A 17,226-nucleotide genomic window follows, 5' to 3' on the forward strand; every position below is an offset into this window, starting at 1 on the left:
ACCCTTTGCATCCAGATTCCCCTTTTTCCTTCGGCTCTTTCCTTCTCTCCTCCCCTCTGCTAAATAGGACCCTAAAGATGGGGGGGGGAACCCCCTCGCTCCCTCTGAAGCACAAAGGTCATGATGCCACCAAAGCCTCCAAAGGGCATGCGCAAGGATTTTGATGCGAAATGCTCGACAGAAACAGAAGGCGCTGGTGTAGTAGACAGTTCCGCTATGCATGGTTTCGCATCACGCAAATCGCAACTTTCACGCAATTGTAGCACTAACATAACGTTACGGGGGAATGATGGAAAAGCAAGCAATGTGGTAAGACATCGCGCGAAACAGTCATTTCGCAACGTTATTTACACTTCCTTAGCGCAATTGCAGGGTCCAAAACTTGAGTCTGATAAACTCCTAGGTCAGGTTGCTTTGATTTATATTTCTTTGTTTAAATTTATACCCTACCTTTCTCTGAACCTTGGATTCAAGGCAGCATCCTAACATTTTGAAAACCTTTAAAAAAAAAAAGCATCTGCTACCTCTTGCTTTGATTTTAAGTTTATTTGCTGCAGAAAAGGGAGGGAGGAAGAGGTCAGATTAAGGAGGAGGGGGGAAAAGATGGCATAAGGAAGCTTCTCTCTCCCCAGGAAGATCTGGAGCAAAGATGCATCTTAACCTACTAAGTGGGGTGGAGTAGTCATACACCTTGACCTACTAAGCTTAGTGACACATACTTCCTAAGAGAATCACAGTCCTGTTCCTTACAACCAAACAAGGTTGTTGGCCAGTTTCATCTAGTCACTAACAGCCTAAACAGACCAGTGATAAAGGCCGACATTGGGGCAGTGGGGGCGTGGCGACCGCATGATGTAACCCCTACTCCTTGCCCATGCTGGCATGACACTGCATGCCGCACCATACAGTGGGAGGCGTCACGGCATTCCTCTGGTGCTGCGTCCAAATGATGCAGCGCCAAAAGGAGTGCCAAAAAGCTGTGGTGCTATGGTGCCCTTTTCACAGCACAAAAAGTCCAGATGGGGGCCACAACATGTAGTTGCCATAGCCCCAATCCAGCGCTGAAAGAGGCGGCCTGTTCAGTCACTAAGTGCCTCACACATAGTCAATTGGCTACATGGGGTCTTTCTCTTTTGTGCAACCGTTGCTCACAGCTCCCACTATTGGACTTCATCACACAGGAAAAATCAGGAGTTTAACCAGGATTAACCTATGAAAATTGTGCAATCGTGATTAAAGATTTTCACACACATCGCGCTTAAAGAGCTGTTATCCCAGGAATAATGAGGAAATAAACTGGCAATTAACAGCAACAAATCATTCACAGGATTGTTGTTGTTTATTCCCAGGATAATGGCACTTTAATGGCGACGTCGTGTGAAAATCTTAATCACGATTTCACAGATTAATCACTGGTTAAATCCCTGATTTTCTCCATGTAATAAAGTCCATTGAAATCACAGACCAGCACATCACTAGATGCTAAGCAAGGGGTGGGCATTTTAATTATTTTTTAAAGGGGTTGCCTTTTCCAGAGGAAAATGGAGATACAGGTATTTTCCATATATGTTCCTGGGCATTACTATTTTAACAGATAATTTGGGCTCAGAGGCAGGAATAACATAGAAAGAATAGAATTAGGTTCCTGTACCACAAAGAAAGAAGAAAGGTTTTTTTAAGAAGAATTTTTTTTTTTAAAAAAAAGAGCACTTCAAGATGTTTTAGTAAGATTTGTATTCAAAACTAACAATATACACATGTGAAATGAAACCACCAGTATGCCTTGTATAAGTAAACAAAACATTTTGAACCTTTCTAGAGACAGGGTGACCAGATGTCATAACCTCAAAGGACGACAAGGCACTGTTAAATGTAGGACATTCAAGAAGGACACTACAAATTAAAAGCTAAAAACACTGATATAAATATAAATTCATTTCATGTGATTTATTTATAACTATATGATAGCTGCATGTTGTATTTTATTCTTTACTCAACTGTATTTTGCTGATGAAGCAGATGCATTTTTAGAAGGGGAGCAGTAAATGTGCTGTTATTCAATGGCTTCTTAGTTGTGCTCCAAATGGAGGAGATTTTGGAATTCCTCCTGGACAGAAGATCGGAATGTAGGATATGTCCTGCAAAAGGAGGGCATCTGGTCATTGTCAAGAGAGCACTTGAAGGCTTCTTCCATAATGCATTCAAGGATACATTTTGTTTCACCAACCTACATGTTTCTTAGGATTTCCATTTTGGTGGCTTCACTTTGAGATCTATGATTTTTTTTTAACATGATGGAGGGAACTGGTGAAGCTGGCTTATCAGCAATCCCACTTTGTGTTTTGCTGTTCAATAAGGAATTCTAAGGGCAGCAGCTTCTTGCCTTGTCTGCTGTAGGCAGGCACAGACATCTATAGTAGGACCAGCTGCAAGAGACTCCAACTCTTTCCTAGCACAAGCTCTATTAAATTATTTACTGCAGATACAATGGAGTTTATCACATGAAGGAGATCAGGAGTTTATCCCATTAATATCCCAGCAAAATGAGTTCGCACAATATTGCACAAAACCCACCATTAAATTGGTCACAAAGAAGCATTAACACACATCTTTTTACTTTCAGGATTTCAGCGACAGTGCATCTCCGATATTATTTTACTTGTGCAATTGTATGAGATAATTATTTGCGCAATTACTCACCATTTTCACTTTATTTGCAGGATGCTTTAAATGCACTTTAATTTCTTGTTAATGCCAAAATTAGCCCTAGTGTGATAAATTCCAACGTTGCATCTCAACTGCAAAAATCCATGTTTCTCCAGACTTCCTTCTTCATCCTCTCAATGACAATGTTGCTTAAAGAAACAAACAAAAAATTTCCAGCCAGCCAGAGGACAAGAGAAAAGGGGGTTGGGTGGGAGGGCATAAAAAGACTTTGTAAAAGGGGGCTTCTTATCCAGAATTCCAAAATCTGAAATATTCCAAAATTGTCCACACAGGTGGCTGAGATACTGACATCTTTGCTTTCGGATGATTCAGTGTACACAAACTGTTTCATGCACAAAATTGTTAAACTTATTGTATATAAAATTACCTTCAGGCTATGTGTATAAAGTATATATGAAACTTAAATGAATATAATTTAGACTTGAGACCCATCTCCAAGACATCTCATTATTTATATGCAAATGTTCCAAAATCCAGAAAACTCTGAAATCCCAAACACTTTTGGTCCCAATCATTTTGGATAAGGGAGACTCAATCTGTATTTATATAGTGCCATCAATTTACATGCTGCTTTACAAAGTAAAACATATGAAGATCCTCTACAGTCTTTTGATATTTCACTAAAATAGGGTTGCTACATTCCAGTCTATCATATCCGTAAGACGCCAACTCTGTTGATTGCAAGATTGGCAGGTTGGCAGTTCGAGGCCCGGGTGCTGCATAACGGGGTGAGCTCCCATCACTAGTCCCAGCTTGCAAATGCAAATAGATAAATAGGTACCACTCTGGTGGGAAGGTAAACAGCATTCTGAGCAATCATGCTGGCCACATGATCGCAGAGTAGTCTGATAACGCTGGCTCTTCAGCTTAGTAATGGTGAAGAGCATTACCCCCTATGGTCGGACATGACTTGACAACCTTGTCAACGGGGAATACCTTTACCTTTTTAATTTGTACATTATGCAAATTATTATAATTATGCATATTATTAATTTGTATTCTGATTATGCAAATTCAGCACATTAATCATTGCATTTTTTCTACCATTATGTTTTAACCTCAATACCAGTAACAAGCTAAGAGCTCTTTTTTATTTCTTTCCCTCCCTAGGAGGAGGTTTCCAAGCAGCTCAAGAGAGTAAATGGACTTCCTTTACTCTCTTAAGGCTGTTTGGAAGTGAACTTCCACCGTGCTGTCTAGGTCAAGTTTCTAAAAATAGAATTTTTTTGTTAGTATAATTAAACAAAATAGTAAGTTAAAATAGATTTAAAAGTTTAAATATTTTAAAATTGCACATTAATATTTGAGATATGAAGCAGCTGTAAAGATACAAGACCTCAGCCAGGGGATGGTAAGGTTAGTAACTCTAGTGCTTACCCATCCATGCTACATGCAAGGACTTGATTTTATGCCTTGTGATAACATCTCTGGCAAGCATTTAGATTTTGATTTGTCCACATATACTATAATTAAAGCAATTATGTCATATTTGGTTTCCTTCTTTTTGTAATGTCATGCTGGGAATTCTTGTGCTATGCTTCCTCAGGGAAAGAAAGGAAGGAAGTTTGAGAAAAAGCATATAGGTTATGCTTTCATAGTAACAAAATAATTGATTTAGATGTGGTGCTGGCTGCATAGTATGCTACCAAAAATACCTGGTGTTATATCATATTCCAAATGTTTTATACCTGTTCAGTAGCACTTAAAGAATGTGGAGAAAGAATTGCTGGCATCAAGAAGTTGAGGTAACTGTGTGGGGTAAATACACACATATATTTGTTCAGCAATATATATTTTCTAAATTGGCATAGATGGACAGCTTCTTGTGCTATCAATTAAAAGATATAAAGCAGTTATTTCCTTTTTCTCTCCTTAGCAGACTTCCTCTGTTAAGAAAAGAAGATGGAAAAAGCAGTAAGAAGATATATCAGAAGCCCCTGGCCTCTTGCTGTCCTTCCAGCTGACACCTGTGTGGTATAACCAGGCCATTAACCCTGGTCTGGGATCCAGCAGACCAGATATGGATTTGATGGGTCTGGTCCGATGCTGGCTCAAAGGGCCTTAGCTCAGTCTGAAAAGACTGGATGTTTGGCATGGAAACTCCACAGTGACAGCTGGCAGATCAAATGGACCTGTCCACCCCAACCTGTTGTCAGCAACTCATTTGAGCCCTGTAGCCAATGTTGGCTGTATGGCAGAGTAAGCTGGCAAATTCAGAAACGTGGTTCCAATTCCCAGTAGAGATAACAGCAGCTGGATGTCTTCCAGGAACTGAAGAAATGCAGGAACCTCCAGGGACTCTCAGCAACTGATGCCAGACTTCAGCTGATAAACGACCAGACAAGCCAAGTCTCCCGAAATGCTTTATTTACAGTACTATAATACAGATCTCTCAAACGAATACCAAACTCCTACTACAACCCACAAGCAATTACTGGAAGCCCCTGAGTTTATATACCCTTCAGACTATGTGGTCTCCCAAACTCAGTGAGTTCCTGTGCAATCCAGTCAGATGTTTCATCATCCAGGTACAAGTGCACACAGGCACCAAAGTGTCCTTGAGGTTATGAGCATCAGCTGTGCTTGATCAGCCTTGTCCTTCCCAGGCTTGATGCTCATTGTCAGCCACACACACACATCTAAGCATTTCCCAGTGTGCTGACTTTAACCCTTGACAATCTGACACCTGTCACTGTTGTCTCATCTGTTGAGAAGAGTCCTGTTGTGGCCTTGATCTTGTTAGATGGGGCTCCTGGCTGTGTGGGTGTAACCGGGAACCATCTTTCCATTTTTCCCAGCAGCAATGGGGATCTTCTCACCAGATGTGATGATGGAGTCATGTAGAGGTGCGTGGGGATAGCGGGTCCATGGTGCGGCAGCAGATGGGCATGTAAACACCCGCCTATTGCCACACTGGTCTGGAGACTGACCGGTGCAAGATCTGGGCAGGATAGCACGGGCTTGGCCTGTGCTATCCTGCATGTCTAGTTAGGGCCTGAGTTACAGACTGAAGATCAGAATGTCTGATCCCACCCCTTAAAATTTCATGAACATGGAATATAATTGCAAAATAAAAGCTTCATCTGGAAGCACAGTTTGGACATACAATTAACTAGCAATAGCTGGTATCCTATATTGCAATGAATAGATTTGTAACCTAGAGTTACAAATTCATAACTGCTCTATATTTACTAATGCTGTATTTGTGCAAAAATTGTCCTCCACCTTAACAGTCAGCAGCTTCACTGGGCAAGAGGGGTTCTGTTCTGCTAGCAATCAGGGTGCAGCAAGATTACATTTCCAGACCCCTCCCATCAGTGAATAAGGCTGTGACAAGGAATTGCCATAGGGTCTTGCTTCTGATTGTCACAACCTCACTGCAACAACCAATATTGTTTTCTTCTAGGTGGCAGGGTGTTGGACTGGATGGCCTTTGTGGTCTCTTACAACTCTTTGATTCTAAGACATACCGTAGCTTTTCATTAAAGCCTTGGGGGCCTAATTTGCTTTTAATCATATTTGGGGTTAAAACAGCTACTAGTTTGTTTCTGGGAAGAATTCAGAGTTTAAAAATTCACAATTTAAAAGACCTTTAAAGTCCTACATGCTTCAGGTCCAGATGGCCAAATTGGAATTCAAATCCAGGTCCTTCTAGTCCTAGTTAAACAATCTATGGCCCAGTACACATGGACCCTTTGTGATGCCCTCGTCACGTGCTAGGGTTGCCTCGGGGCGGAGCACCCACATGCCCCGCAACCCTAACACGTGATGAAGGCGTAACAATGGTGGCGCCCTGTATACATGGATGCCACCATTGTTATGTAAGTGCCGTGCGGTGGCCGCATGGCACCATGCAGTGCTTATGTAACTAGTGCATTAGTGGCGCACTTGTTACACCACTGCCACGGCTTTAGAAGAACCCGCTTTTCATGGGTTCTTTTTCTGCCAGCGGGAAGCCATACAGTTTGGCAGCCTGGACAGAATCGAAGGTATGTACCGGGCCCCAGGTAGCAAAATAAAACTTATCATCATTTACTTTTCGTTTAACAGCAGATGTGGAACCTTAAGTGTAAAGGGATTTATTTTATAATGGCATTTATTTTACAGTCCCTAAATACAGCGGAAAGCAAGACATAGTAATGTGAGATGGGGAAGCAGGGGAAATTCAGATATGAGGAATAGAGAATGATAGCTAAAATATTTACGGCTGTTCTTAAATGATAAGCAGAAACAGGAAAATATTAGGGAAGGGGGAGAGTGGGGGGGGGGTGGGGTGCAGGACTGTGAATAGGTATGGGGATAAATGTATGTAAACTGTCCTGTATTTTAAAAATTTTCCATAAAAATTATTAAAAATAAAATAAAATAATGGGATTTATTTTATTGTGCTATATGTTTTGATGTAAGCCACCTTGATCTTGCTGAAGCGATGGAATAGAAATAAATTATTATTATTATTATTATTATTATTATTATTATTATTATTTTCACCCCTCTGTTTTCATGGACTTGAAGTCCACAATCTTGACTATTCATGGAGGGGCAAGCTCCATTGGCTAAAATTGCCCCCATGCCCATGGCACACACGCTGTGCCATGCACAGGAGTGTGTGGCCATTCAAGCCAATGGGGCTTGAATATATGTGAGTTTCCGGTTTCACTGGGTGGTGGTGGTTGTGGTCCAGACTTGATCCCCTGAAAAATGGAGGGGCGACTGTAATTGCAATTTTAAAAAATCACCAAGGAAGTCACAATATTTCTAATTTATTTTAGAGGTGGCATTGGGTTTTTATTCTTTTATGTTTCTTGTACCTAAATTTGCTAGAATGATAAAATGTCTTCTTCAACACTAGCTGCATTCTCCAAATACTAGCCTAAATTTTCATGTTCATCTATATAAAGTGTTTGCTGAGTGTATTTTCTTCTGTTGGTAACAGTTAAGTCTCTTTAATTTCCTGGATTAATAGTATTTCCTATTTCTTCCCACCTGTCTCGTTTTTTAAAATCCTGTCTTGAACTCAACATATGCAACTGGAGACGCCAAAGGGATTAATTTCTACTCAAGCAAGCAGATGTATAATGAAGAACATGCCTGTGAATTAAAACTGGATTCCTTGATTCAAAATGTTAATAAATTTAATAGCAGCTATTTTTGTGTCAAAAAGCAGAGATTCCTCTTTATATATTCTAGTAAGGAGACTATTTGAGCTGGGCTTCAGTCATGAATCTCCCGCCAAGATCTTCATGGGAAAAGTCACCTGCTGTTGTGTAATTAAATAGACCACCCCTAACAGATAGGCTGTGATATGATGAGACCTAGCAAAACAACATTGGTATTTTCAGCCTCTCTTGACACAAGGAGGAATTACTTACTCAACTTGGTTTTGTCAAAGAGCACCACTACAGCAGAAGAACAAATCATCCATTTGTACATGTCACATAAACCTTTCCTTAAAGACTATTCCACCGTAAGTGTACACGCTTAAAATTTCAGTTAGCATAGAGATGATAGTTTATTATATAGTTGTATTTGTTTTCTCTGTGGTTTTTTAACATTGTTAAATCTTTCTTCTGTTTTCCTATTTCTGGAGCATCTAAACCTTGTGATTAATAAGCACTGCTCTTCATTATATTAATGATGAATTGTGATAAATTATTAATATTTGTCTTACTGGGCTTTCTTATCCATTCACATTTTGCCTGCATTTTTGGACATCTTCAAACAAAAACCTTTAATTTTCTTTTACTCAAGATATGCACTAGATAAAGTTGGTGGGATGTGGAGACTGAAATAAAATCTGCAAATCGTGTTCACATATGAAATATGCCTACAATCTATATATATTAAGAATGTCAAAATATACATGATACTTTGTCTCTCATTCTATGAAATATCTACAAAATTAACCTAGGATTTTCTTAATGTGTGTGCACATCAGAAATATATATAATGCGTACATACCCAAAACGTAGGCCAAGGAATCAGCACATGTTGAAAGTATCAGATAAAGTTGCATGATGAACATTTAAAAATAGAATAAGACAGGATCAGCATGTCTGTGATCAACTGAATTTAATGAGCTCCTCTTAAAATATGCATAAGCAATAGTTCTCATCTTTAGATAATCCACAGTTACTACTGTTATTACCATTTATCAAGAAGTTTGGAGGAGAACCGTAAGATTAAACTAGAATTCTATAGTAGGGTGTGATGAACAAGTAAAATGGACTTAATTTGCAAGTGGAAAATACACTCCACTTCTGTCAATGGCTAAGAGACAAACTAGGAAAAAAAAAAAGCAATTTTCACATGTATTAATTAAATTACTGAAATACAGTTGGGGGGGGTCCAAATTTGACCCCTATATCTTTTCCCTAAAACAGAGTATAATACCTGGGGAGAAATCACCTGTGTAAAAAATAATTCAATACACACACTATTACACAGCGCACTGCTGTTGTGTTTCAGGCCCTTAGTTTTTATTGTGGACAGGAAAATTCTGGTGGGATCAGGCAAACACCAATGCCATCCCAAATGCTTTTTGTTTGTTTTTGTTTGTTTTTGGATTAGGGAAGCCTTGTAAGTGGGACTGACTGTATGATCCCTTTTGCCCCTGAGCTCCCCCATTATCCAGGCCCACCCCATTCTGCTGTTGTTCTAAGTCCCAGAGGAAACTGTGTGAAGAGCTCATGAGGGCGCTACCAAGGGAAAGTCACCTTCCTTCTTCCCACTCCCTCCTATTTTCGTTTCTATGGGTCTAGCCAGATTATATGTGCATAAATCCAATTTCTGCTTCTTAATTATCTTTTTATCCCCCTTCCTTTAAAGTCTCCATAGCAGCACATGTGTTGTTTACCTTTTAGTCCAGCAGTATTCAATTGAATTCTACATAGTGGAAATTGAAATGATCATCATCAGTCCCCATAGTTGTATCCCAAAAACGAATGCAGAAATGAAGGCAGTTGTAGTGATCCATATCAACAAACCAGTTCTAGCATTTGACACCAGTACTAGGAACAGGTACTAGGAATTAAGTACAGTCAGCTCTCCTTATCCACGGATTTTTTTAATCCATGGATTCAAGCAACCACCACTTGAAAATACTTTTAAAAATATAGAAATTCCCATAGATAAACCTTGATTTTGCCTTTTTATACAAGGGACACCCATTTTACTATTTTACTGCTATTTAATGGGACTTGAGCATCCATGGATTTTGGTATCCACGCGGGGTCCTGGAACCAAACCCCAGGGGATACCAAGGACCCACTGTATTAGGAACAGGCACTAAAAACTAAGGGATCTGAGTTGCCCATTCAAGACAAAGACACCACAATATATAAATATTTGCTAGGAAAATTATTTTCCCCCATGTACTGTAACAATTGCAGCTATAGGAGCAGGTAACACAATGGTGTCTGCTAATCAGAAAGCCCCAGCACTAGTGTGAGCCCTGACTCCATTATACAATTGGGTCTCAAAAAGATTAGAGCTAGCAGCTACAATGTGATAGAACTCAATAAGATCCACTTTTATTACTCTGGTAATTTTTTACAGTTATCAAGCTACCAGTGTTGGTGTCATAATTAAAACAAAGAAGAAATTACTTCTCAGAAATAGTCACCTGTATGAGTCATGGGCCAGTATGGTGTAGTGGTTTGAGCACAGTATGTTGTAGTGGTCTGAAGACGAGGAAACAAATCCCTGCAAATCCACTGGGTGACCTTGGGCAAGTCATAGAATCATAGAATTGGAAGAGACCGCAAGGGCCATCTAGTCCAACCCCCCTGCCATGCAGGAAATCCAAATCAAATCATCCCCAATAGATGGCTATCTAGCCTCTGTTTAAAGACCTCCAAGGAAGGAGACTCCACTACACTCCAAGGGAGTGTGTTCCACTGTCAGATAGCCCTTATGGTCAGGCACACACTCTCAGCTCCAGAGAAGGCATTGATAAAATCCCTCTGAACAAATCCTGCCAAGAAAACCCTGTGATAAGATTGCAATAAATGGCAAACAACTTGAAGGCACACAACAACAACAGTGCAGTCAGAAAATATTTTCCTGTGTTAAAAACAACTTGCCTTTATAAACCATGCGCCATACTTCTTCATTTGGAATGAAACTTCTTAGCATGTTTGTTCTTAACTGCCCTCAAGTCAACCCCAACTCATGGTGACCCTGTGATGAAACATCTCCAAGACCCCCTGTCCCCCACTGCTCTGCTCAGGTTCTGCAAATTCATTCCCATGACCTCTCTGATTCAGTCCATTCCACCTAGCATGCAGCCTTCATCTCTTTCTTCTGCCGTCTGTCTTTCCTAGCATGATTGCCTTTTCCAATGATTCATGCATTCTCATGATGTTGCCAAAATACAACAGCTTCAGTTTGGTCATCTTGCTTCCAGGGCGAGTTCAGGCTTATTACAGCTTCAAGTTGGGGGTGGGATAAGAGCCTACGTAAAGTGCTTTATGTACAGATTATAACATTCATTCAAATGGCTTGGTTCTGATTGTGTGATGCTTCTTAAGAAAATACATACATATACAAAAATGGTCTTAAGTGGCTTCCATATATCACATTAAAGTATCTGGGGGTGGGTGGGAAGAGAATCCCAGTTCCGGTAAGTCACATTTCTGGGGCCAAGAAGTATTATGGTTAAAAGACATAACTGAGAGTCAGAGCATCCTTGGCTAGCACAGACATATGTCCTTCTTTACAAAATATAACCTGCTGTTTATAAGAAGACAAGTCTTTATTTGACGGTGATGTGAACGTGAAAGTGGCCAGCCTCTTCCTAGTTCAGATTTCATCCTAGTTACAAAGTCACTAGGTGGTCTTGGACAAGCTATTACTCCCCACCCTCAGTTTCTCAGCCCTCCAGCTGTTATATGAGAATGAGAGGGGGAATGCAGGGGGAATACTCCCATACTTCATGGCTATTGAAAGAATCACTGGGATTCTGCATGAGAAGTCCTCTGAGCACACGAGTACTAAGTGATATCATGATTTTCTATGCTATGCTAATGTATTCAGGATGAAAAATCCAAATACACCTGCTTTGTCAGAGGTTTTGGACCAGGTTTCTCTCAATGAGAGGTCGGAATATGCCTACAGAAACCTCTACAGCATCAATGAATGCATAAAGGAACCTTGAATGATTGAGTGCAGCTGCCGGAGCTTGATTAAAGCAGCAGGTGGTAAAAATAAACCAAGACAAATAGGATGGCATGGTCTTGTGCTTTCTCTTTCCCAGGCTCCAGAACTCATGTGGGTCCTGGTTTCTCGGCACCACCTGCATGGATTAATATGAACATAGAGCTGTGTTATTACAGCCCCTGCCTCCTCCTACGGATAGTAGTTGTTTGGCTTACTGTTACTTCCCTGCTTCTGAAGTATGGGTCAGAGACATAGCCGTGATAGTCTGGAATATCAATATGCATTATTCAAAGGTATCTTGTAACACCATTGAGACTAACAGGCAAAACAGACTGGCAGTAAGAGCCAGGTTTGGGGAAGTGTCTGAGTGTGGTGTTTAGGCACTGCATGCTCTGACACCACCCCCACACCATTGGGAAGCCGCATGGCTGACTGCATGTGCCCCAGCTTCACAGCATTTTGGTGGCGCGGCGTTTACACACGCTGTGCCATTGAAAAGCCACGGCTCAAGACCCCCCCCCCAGGAGCTGCATTTTTCCACTCCTTTTTGGGGCAAAAAAATATGCCAGATCAGGGCCATGGCTTGCGGTTGCCACGGTCCTGATCTGGTGCACAAAGTGCCATCTGTTTTGGCCCTAAGTGTGTAAAATAAGTTGCAGCATAAGTTTTCATAGACCTACGGCAGACTGGTGGCTTGGAGTGGTTTCTGCCCACTCCAGCTACAATCGGCCCCTGGTATGTCTTTGCCTACCAGAAAAGGAAAGCAAGAAGGAGGCCAGCCTAGCTTACTGCAGAAGGGTGTTCTAGAGCAGTGGTTCTCAAACTGTGGGTTCAGACATATTTCCAATGGTCTTAGAAACTGAGAGACTACAATTTTATGCTTGGGGGTCACCACAACATGAGGGGCTGTATTAAAGAGTCTTGGTTTTAGAAAGGTTGAGAACCACTGTTCTAGAGGATGAGAGCAGCCAAATGTACACATACACACATATGAAAAAATGCTCCCAAGTGCCCTCTAGAGGACATGGGGTCATTTTTGCCAGATTTGTGTCCCTGCGTGCCATTTTAGGGCCATGGGTGCTTCCATTTTTCTTTTTCTTTTCTTTTTCTTCTAAAGAAAAAATGAGAAGTAGTCAGGAATCCAGTCCCTAGCTCCCATGGTTGCACCTCCTTGACCTAAAAGGAAGAATCACCTTCCACAAAGATAGCCACATGGTTCAGGACAATACTTCAGATAATTTTACCCCATGAAGTTAAGGTTCCAACTATCTAAAGTAAAGAGTGCTTGTGTGTGTGTAGGTGCCTTCAGAATTGCCTGTTGATTGTGGTGATCCCATGAATTTCATAGGTTTTTCTTAGGCAAGGAAAGAGGTGGTTTTGTCAGTCCCTTCCTCTGAAATATAGCCTACAGATCCTGGTACCAACCAGAGCTGACCCTGCTTACTTTTCACGATCAGATGGGATATGGTGCCTTTAGGGTAGTCAGACCACCCAAAATAAAGTAGACACCATCTTAAGTAATTTTGCTAATGGTGTACAAACTGAAACAGAGAAATATGCAAATAAAGAAGTCCACCAAAATGTGCTTTCCAGCTTTCTTTGAGGAAGCCCAAGTTTTGTTAACTGACCTCAGATTAAGATGGTATAAGATGTGGGAGGGACGTACAGTAATGACATACAAACAGTTTCAGCTTTTAGCACCCTTCTTTCCCACAATCCTAGCCTGGTTCTTAGTATTTTGATAGGTTCTGTGGTATTTTTAAAAAGTTTATATAATAACTAAAGTGGCTCTTAAGAGGAAAATAACAGGAGCAATTTAAACGCAAGTAGCTGTTTTGATTGCATTTTCTTGGAAGCACAGGGAAAAAAAGGAAAGGAAGTAACTCTCAGTCTTTTGCAATCAAGTGTGCTATTCTTCTCCATGCAAAGCAGAATAATTACATGTATACACTTCATTTACCTGTTAATTTATGTCTAGAAAAATTACTCTGGAGCAATGTTAATTTATTTAACGAGTCATCACACAGCTACAAATAACAGAGGATGTACCGTTTCCAGTGTTGCTGTTAATTTATGCACTAAGTCTTCTCATAGGTCCCTCCAAAAGAAGGAGAATAATTAACATCTGTTTGAGCCCAAATGAAAGATGGCATTTATTCTTGTTTTTTAACTCTAGTCTGTGGTGAATTACACAAAATGAAACTTTTTAGAAAAAAAAAATATGAACACAATCCTCTCCATTCCATGCATGATGAGAAATATTCATATGAACAGGGATTTCTGTCACTGCAGAATGGCAAGGAGTTTGATGAGCTCTTGCAACAAGTCTAATCCGGCAATTTGAATATATAGAGCCATTTGTGGCTTCAGGCAGTCAACAGCTTTTAGCTAGCCATGTAGGTATATCACATAAAGATAACTGGTACCCAAGAAGTACAGTTTCTCAAGTAGACCCTAGGCTACATATTCACCCAGAAGTAAATATGGCACATCATTTCTCAAGTTTATTTCTCAAGTTTTCTCAAGTTTTATGGATATGTCCACAACAAAAGGAAGAAGAAGGAAACGGTAGGGCCACTGTGTGGAGAAGATGGCAAAATGCTAACAGAAGACAGAGAAAAGGCAGAATTACTCAACACTTTCTTTGCCTCAGTCTTCTCAGAAAAGGCAATGGGTGCTCAACCTGAGGATAATGGAGCAGAATAGGGGAACTTCAGCACAAAATAAGTAAAGAGATAGTACAGGAATACCTGTTTAACCTAAATGAATTTAAGTCTCCAGGACCAGATGAACTACATCCAAGGGTATTAAAACAACTGGCAAATGTAATATCGGAGCCATTGGCAATAATCTTTGAAAACTCCTGGAGAAGAGGAGAAGTCCCAGCAGACTGGAGGAGGGCAAACGTTGTCCTCATCTTCAAAAAGGGGAAGAAAGAGGATCCCAACAATTATCATCCAGTTAGTCTGACATCGATACCAGGAAAGATTCTGGAGCAGATCATTAAAAAGACAGTCTGTGAACATCTAGAAAGCAATGCCACAATCACAAAAAGTCAACACAGTTTTAAGAGAAAGAAGTCATGCCTGACAAATCTTGTCTCATTCTTTGATAAAGTTACCACCTTGTTAGATGAAGGGAATGCTGTGGATATAATATATCTTGATTTCAGTAAGGCCTCTGACAAAGTTCCCCATGACATTCTTGTTAACAAGCTTGTAAAATGTGGGCTAGACAAGGCAACTGTTAAGTGGATTTGTAACTGGTTGACCGAACAAACCCAAAGGGTGCTCAACAATGGCACCCTTTCATCCTGGAGAGAAGTGACCAGTGGGGTCCCACAGGGCTCTGTCCTGGGCCCAGTACTGTTCAACATCTTTATCAATGACTTGGAGGAAAAAATTGGGGGAATACTTATCAAATTTGCAGATGACACCAAATTAGGAGGAATAGCTAATACTCCAGAGGACAGGAACAAAATTCAAAATGACATGAATAGACTAGAAAGCTGGACCACAGCTAACAAAATGAACTTCAACAGGGAGAAATGTAAGGTACTGCACTTAGGGCGAAAATATGAAATGCACAGATATAGGATGGGGGACACCTGGTTTAAGGAGACAACATGTGAAAGGGATCTAGGAGTCCAAGTAGACCACAAGTTGAACATGAGTCAACAGTGCAATGCGGCATCTAACAAGGCCAATGCGATTTTAGGCTGCATCAATAGAAGTATAGTGTCTAGATCAAGGGAAGTAATAGTCCCACTCTATTCTGCTCTGGTCAGGCCTCACCTGGAATACTGTGTCCAGTTCTGGGCGCCACAATTCAAAAAGGACATTGAGAAACTGGAGCGTGTCCAAAGGAGGGTGACTAAAATGGTGAAGGGTCTGGAAACCATGCCCTATGAGGAATGACTTAGGGAGCTGAGGATGTTTAGCCTGGAGGTTAAGAAGTGATATGATAGCCCTGTTTAAATATTTGAAGGGATGTCATATTGAGGAGGGAGCAAGCTTGTTTTCTGCTGCTCCAGAGACTAGTACCTGGAGCAATGGATGCAAGCTGCAGGAAAAGAGATTCCACCTCAACATTAGGAGGAACATCCTGACAGTAAGGGCTGTTCAACAGTGGAACAAACTCCCTCAGGTTAAGAAATTATAGTGTTTGGATTGCATGGAATACGCAATAGTTATTCGTTTTTAGTGTAATAGTTTACATTATGTCCCAGTTAGAAATGAATAAAAATTTGTTCTTACTGTGCCTAGGAGGATGATCTCCGTCAGATTTTCATGCTTACAGTAGAGGTTCTGCAAGAATTCAGTCGACGTGAAAATCTTAATGCTCAAATGTCTTCAGTCTTTCAGCGTTATCTTGCATTAGCTAATCAAGTCTTAAGTTGGAATTTTCTTCCTCCTAACTATATCCTTTTAAAGATAATGTATTAATAAATGTCACGTGCTCATGACAAAAATATATACATTTCAGAATTCTTACTCTATTATCACAAATTAGTTTTGTATTGCATACCAGAACTGGAAATGGTTATGAGTTAAAACTGGATTGCTAGGTCCCCTGATTTTTGGTCAGTCCGGGAGGAAGACACTGCAGCTGCCATTTTGAGGACCTGAAGTAAAGTTCTTTGGGGAATTTGATTTTGTTTTGTGGTGGCTGTTCATATATATAATTTAATTATTTCCTTTGTATGTCGTGTTTCTCCCAAAAGGGACTCCCCCTCTCTCTATACACAAATGCACACACTCACCTAGATAGATAGATAAATAGAGGATTTGTGGTTATACACTTCTCTGTGTGTATGAATGAGTGTAGTGGAGTCTCCCTCCTTGGAGGTCTTCAAACGGAGGCTGGATGGCCATCTGTCGGGGATGCTTTGATCTGGATTTCCTGCAAGGCAGGGGGTTGGACTGGATGGCCCTTGCGGTCTCTTCCAACTCTATGATTCTATGATTTAACCTTTCAATGAAAGTCTGATCTCTGCTCACTGAAATACTGCTCTGCTGCTGCTATCCCCTCTGAATCATTCAAAAATTTCATTCCTTTCAAACTTTTTTTAAGTCTTGGAAACAAGAAATAGTCAGATGGAGCAAGATCTGGTGAGTATGGTGGATGGTATATGTGTATTCAAACCCCAAATTCTTTAGAACATCTATCGTCTTGCCAGCCTTGTGAGCAGGTGCATTGTTCTGCAAAAAGAGAACACCTTTCTGCAGCTTCCCTTACATTTTCCTTCATTGCCTCGTTTAATCAGCACAACAAGTTACAGTTGTAATCAGTATGAATGATTTGGAGTTTCTGAAGATAGTAAGTCATAAATACCTTCCT

The 17,226-nt window shown here is 40.6% G+C and overlaps 1 protein-coding gene across 5 annotated transcripts in view; it reads left to right on the plus strand.

Moving 5' to 3' along the window:
* ALPK2 (alpha kinase 2) overlaps nt 1-17,226 on the plus strand; it is a 165,766-nt gene that overhangs the window by 61,710 nt on the left and 86,830 nt on the right. For 2 of the 5 annotated variants that reach the window (XM_042453898.1, XM_042453900.1), the window contains exons 2-3: nt 4,604-5,255; nt 7,764-8,194. The gene's annotated coding sequence lies outside the window, so the exon portion shown is untranslated. The remainder of the gene's footprint in view (nt 1-4,603; nt 5,256-7,763; nt 8,195-17,226) is intronic. The other 3 variants (XM_042453899.1, XM_042453901.1, XM_042453902.1) reach the window with 2 other exon arrangements.

The sequence above is a fragment of the Sceloporus undulatus genome, chromosome 2 (assembly GCF_019175285.1).
Source record: "Sceloporus undulatus isolate JIND9_A2432 ecotype Alabama chromosome 2, SceUnd_v1.1, whole genome shotgun sequence".
NCBI lineage: Eukaryota > Metazoa > Chordata > Lepidosauria > Squamata > Phrynosomatidae > Sceloporus > Sceloporus undulatus.